Genomic DNA, 5,664 nt, shown 5'->3' on the forward strand with positions numbered 1-5,664 from the left:
CTCCTTCCAATGGTCTTTTCCCTTTAACTTTACCATTTGACAAAGCTCAAGCTGATAGTATTTCAATGTTTTAATATTCTATACCTACAACAAATAGGTGCAATTCTGTCCCTCTCTCCCATCTCAACATCCCATAGGCAAGCCCACTGGGTAATGGGACCACAAGCTCTCTCCTTGACCAGGGCAAATCACTCTAAAAGCAACCACAGTTCTGAGGGTCAGAGTCAGGTGGCAGGCTGAGTCCACACCCAGCTCCAAGTTTTGGGGGAAAATATTTTAGGGATGGGAGGAAGCAGAAATGAAAACATAAACAAATCCCAAAACCTTGCTCTCTTTTCCCCTAAAGGCAATGCGCTACACAACACTTTCATCCCTGCATGATGTCTGTAGTCCGCTCCAAGCACATCAGAAAAGGATAACCAGTAAGGGACTCTGGCTTCTGCTGACACTTCTGTGATTGGTGTGGCTGCATGGTCACCATTCAATAGCAGATGTCAAGACAATGACCAGGTGTGGGGACGGTCCCTTGGGAAGCTGTTCCTCCTGTCTGCTGCTGGAGTACACGTCAATGGTGTCCTCATCCTCCATCTCCAGCTGGGCTGGGGTGTCTGTTTCATTGATTGGTTGTCCATCAAACCGGAATCGAATCTGCCTCATTGACAAGCCCTGCCTCTCGCAGTATGCCTTCATCAGCTTGCTCAGTGGTGTGTGCCTCTTGATCTTGAACTGCGCCACTGAGCCATCCTGTCCCGCCACTTTCAGGTTGATGTGGTCATTCTCTGTCTTCACTCCCTCCTTGGGCTTCTCTTCCGACATGGTTGCGCCGCGGCGGCGGCGGGAAGCACAGCGAGAGCCAGTGGCACTGGAGCAGGCGAGTCACGCTCTCTGCCCCGCCGCTCTCCCGCCGCAACTGTCACGGGGCCGCGCTTTATCCCCAAATCCCATGTCTTCCATTTTGATGTGTGATTATTGTCAGTCAGTGTTTCTATTTCTGTGAAGAGACACCATGACCATGGCAACTATAATAAAGAAAAATATTTAATTGGGGGCTAATTTACAGTTTCAGAAGCTTAAGTCATTATCATTGTTTAGATGGAAGCCCTACTGGCATCCATATATATACCCAAAAGGGTTGGGATGTTTGGAATCTCCACCCAGAGGAGCCCTATTCCAGACCCCATCCTCAGCATGACTAGCAGCATCTCCCCTGGAGCTGCCTCTCTAAACTCCACTTTCAGTTCAACAAGCAGCCACCCCTCCTCTGGAGCTACTCTCTTCAAACTCTGCCCCTGAGAAAGTTCACCAAAAGTCAGCTCCTCCTTGGGCTTGCTCAAGGCTATGCCTATAGGCTACTTAAGACCTGGTTGCCATGTGATTTCTCCTGCCCTCCTGAGGGTCACCCAGGAGTGCTTAGCTCTGTTCATTAAACCTGAATTTAATAATTTGGTTTGATTGGCTTATTAGAATGGCATCAGTGGATTTCCATTAACTGGAGATTGAAAATCTATCAATTATTGTAGCAGGAAGCATGGTGGCACACGGGCTGTCATGGTGCTGGGGAAGGAGCTGAAAGTTCTCCATCCAGATCAGCATGCAAGAGGAAGGGAGAGCACCACAGCACCTGGCTTGGGCTTTTGAACCCCTCCCCCCCCAACGTGACACACTTCCTCCACCAAGGCCATACCTACTCTAACAATTGTCTTTGTTCTGAGTTAAGCAATTCACTATTCTATCAAAGAAGGATGTATTACAGCTTTTGCTAGCAGCGAGATGGAAAAGTCTGTGAAGAACTGAATACCTAGCAGCTTCGCATAAGCCTCTTTCATGTTACACAAAAGGCACTTCTAGCAAATCGATTTCTGTACAGCTCTTATCTGATCTAGAAGTCCTGTGAAGGAACCATTACATAAGCAATTCTCATCCCTACAAGATTTTCTGGTTTGCCAGGTATATCTTCAGACTAACTTATGTAAAATCTTTATGGATCCTTCAGGAAAAGCAGCCTGATAAACCTCAGCTAACAATAAGTGACTATGTACAAAAGGTTACTTCAAAGCCTAGGTGCCATCACTCCAGATTTATGGCAGGTACAAGGACTCTGTTGAATCTGTCACAATAATCAAAGTCATACCTACTCCAATCAGGCCATACTTCCTAGTGCCACTCCCAAAGCATTCATATATGAGACTGTGGGGCCCACCTTATTCAAACCACCACAAGGACATACTGAGGAACATCCTCTTGAAAGCTAAATCCTCAGCACGAGTCAGAGAGGAGGATAAAACTATATTTGAAAAGGGCTTCTATTCACCAGCCACCCAGCCTCCCAACATCAGGAAGATGAGTGACTGAGCCTCTCTTTCCTATTTCTCTGCATTGGCCATTTGTTTTTCTGCCCTTTCCAGGCATCCTTTCATTCCCAGTGTGGATATCAGAAGCATTCTTCCCATCACCACCTTTTTTTTTTATTGACAATAGATTCTTTTCTCAAACAATAGATCCTGATTAGAGCTTCTCCTCCCTCCACCCCTCTCAGCTCCTCTCTACCTCCCCTCCCATCTGGATCCACTCCATTTCTGTCTCTCATTAGAAAAGAACAGGTTCCTAAGAGATAATAAAGAGCATAATGAAATAAAATATAATCAGATAAAATAACCAGAACATCAAAGTTGGTCAAGGTAAACCAACAGAAGACAAAGAGCCCAAGAGAAGGGACAAGGATCAGAGGCTCACTCTTTCACAAACTTGGGATTTCCACAAAAATACTAAACCAAGCTTGCCCTGATGGCCCCACTACTTTAATCCTAGTTCTTGGGAGACAGAGGCAGATAAGAGCTCTATGAGATCAAGGCCAGCCTGGTCCACATAGTTCCAGGACAACCAGGGTTACATAGAGAGACCCTCTCTCAAAAAACCACCACTACCACTAATAATAATAATAAACAAAAAAGGATCTCAATTCCCAAAAATACTAAATCAAAAGCTATAATGCATATACATAGTGTTTAGCATTAAGGCATGATGGTGGCCCCTGGACCCTGGCAAGATAAACCCAGGCAGTGTGCTGACCAACCCAGAGTCCTATGGCTGCTAAGTCACTATGTAGTCCATACACAGATGCAAAGGTCTCTTTAAGAGACAAGCTCCACCCACCTCCAATCTCTCGTTTCCACTGCTCTTCTGAAGAGACAGATTGGTCCTTGCCTTTTCTTCCTCTCTGTATTTGTCTTTCCCTCTTCCCTCTCCTTTACCTTTCTCTCAATAAACTCCTCACTTAAGCTTTGCCAGCATAGCATATTTGTTTCCTGCCTGCCATGAGGCCTCTGGCAAGGTCTCTCTTGCGCCATTTTACAACACATAGAGGACCTGGTGCAGACCCGTGTAAGCTGTAATCTCTATGTATGCTTCAGTCTCTGTGAGTTTATATGAAATTTGCTCAGTTGATTTAGAGGACCTTGTTCAGCTAGTGTCCTCCATCCTCTCTGGGTCTTACATTCTCTCTTCCTCCTCTTCCACAGGGTTCCCTGAGCTCTGGGAGGAGAGATTTGAGGATGTGTGTTCCACTCAGTGTACTGTCTGGCTGTGCATCTCTGTATGTGTTCCCATCTGCTGCAGGAGGAAGGTTCTCCAAGGATATTTGAATAAGGCCCCGATGTATGAGTATGGCAGAATATCACTAAGAGTCATTTCTTCACTACATTTCTTTCCTTTTTTTTAGACCACTGTTATTCGGTTTTACCCCAGGTCTCTGAGTTTGGTCACCCCTAGCAGTTTCAGGTATGGGTCATATATCTGATATAGTGGGCCTTAATCAAAATCAGATCTTGGCTAGTTATTCCCAAAAGTTTTGTGCCACCATTGCCTTATAATATCTTGTAACGTTCATGGTGTCTTTTCCACTTGCCTGCAAATTTAGTGATGTCATTTTTAATAGCTTAGTAATACTCCATTCTTTTGTTAAGAGACATCTAGGTTGTTTTCCGTTTCCTGCTATTATGTGCAGATCAGCAATAAATGTTTGAGCAAGTGTCCTTGTAGTAGGATGAAATGTCTTTTGGGTACATGCCTAAGAGTGTTATAAAGGGATCTTGAGAGAGATCAGTTCCCACCTTCCTGAGAAAACATCACACTGATTTTCATAGTAGATGTAAGACTTTGTTACACTCCCACCAGCAATGAATAAGTGTTCCCATTGCTCCACATCTTCCTCAACATGAACTGTCAACTGTATGGACCTGTAGACATTCTGATGGGTGTAAGATGAAATCTCGAAGTAGTTTTGATTTGAATTTCCCTACTAGCTAAGGATATTAAACATTTCTTTAAATGTTTCTCAGACATTCGGGTTTCCTATACTGAGAATTCTCTATTTAGATCTGTATTTGAGCTTTTAATTGAATTATTTGGGTTTTTTTGATACTTAGTTTCTTAAGTTCTTTATATACTATGGATATTACCCCTCTATCAGACGTGGAATTGGTAAAAACATTTTTCTATTCTATAGGCTACTGCTTTATACAAGTGACAGTGTCCTTTGCCTTACAGAAACTTTTCAGTTTCATGAGGTTATTGTTGCTGTTAGTGCCTGTGCTATCAGTGCTCTGTTTAGAAAGTTGCCTACTGTGTCAGTTATTTCAAGGCTATTCCCCACTTTCTCTTCAATCAGGTTTAGTGCATCTATTTTTATGTTGAGGTCTTTGATCCATTTTTAATTGAGTTTTGTGCAGGGTGATAGTTTAGATCTATTTGGATTCTTCTACATGTAGATATTCAGTTAGATAACACCATTTGTTGAAGATACTTTCTTTCTTCCAGTGTGTATTTCTGGCATTTTTATCAAAAATTAGGTTCCTTAGGTATATGAATTTATGCCTGGACTTCAATTTAAATCCATTGATCAACATGCCTGTTTTTATGTCAATACCATGGTGTTTTTTATTAATAGTTTTGTAGAGCAACTTGAAATTTGGAATGGGAAGACTTCCAGCAATTTTTAATTGTTCAGAATTGTTTTTGCTACCCTGGATTTTTTCTGTTTCCATATGAAACTGAAAATTGTCCCTTCAAGATCTGTGATAATCCTATGATTTTGGTCTTTCAGTTTGTTTATTTAGTGGATTATATTTATTAATTTAAATATGTTGAAGCATCCCTGAATCTTTGGGATAAAGTCTACTAGATCATGGTGAATTATCTTTTTGATATGCTCTTGGATTCAATTTGTAAGTATTTTCTTGAGCATATTTGCATCTGTGTTCACAAAGAAAATAGACTGTCATTCTCTTTTTTGTTGGGTCTTTATGTGGTTTGGGTATCAGGACAATTGTGGCCTAATAGAATAAACTGGGCAATGTTCCTTCTGTTTCTATTTTGTGGAATAACTTGAGAGGCATTGGCATTAACTCTTCTTTGAAAGTCTTACAGAATTTTGTGCTAAAACCAATCTGGCCCTGGGCTTTTTTGGGCTGGGAAAATTTTACTGACTGCTTTTCTTCCTTCCTTCCTTTCTTTCTTTCTTTCTTTCTTTCTTTCTTTCTCTCTCTCTCTCTCTCTCTTTTTTTTTTTTTTTGGATTAAAGGCGTGCTCCACTATTGCCAGGTATTCAGGAGCCATTGAGCCTCTCTATTTTCTTTTTTGGTTTTGATTTTCTTATTTTTTCTTTTT

General features: G+C 41.9%; 1 protein-coding gene and 1 pseudogene across 1 annotated transcript in view; one reads left to right on the forward strand and one right to left on the reverse strand.

The window, feature by feature from the left end:
- LOC102000351 (spindlin-2B-like) overlaps positions 1–5,664 on the forward strand; it is a 70,625-nt gene that overhangs the window by 3,160 nt on the left and 61,801 nt on the right. The window lies entirely within an intron of this gene.
- Positions 7–907, reverse strand: LOC101983904 (annotated as a pseudogene).

Source organism: Microtus ochrogaster, chromosome X (assembly GCF_000317375.1).
Source record: "Microtus ochrogaster isolate Prairie Vole_2 chromosome X, MicOch1.0, whole genome shotgun sequence".
Lineage (NCBI taxonomy): Eukaryota > Metazoa > Chordata > Mammalia > Rodentia > Cricetidae > Microtus > Microtus ochrogaster.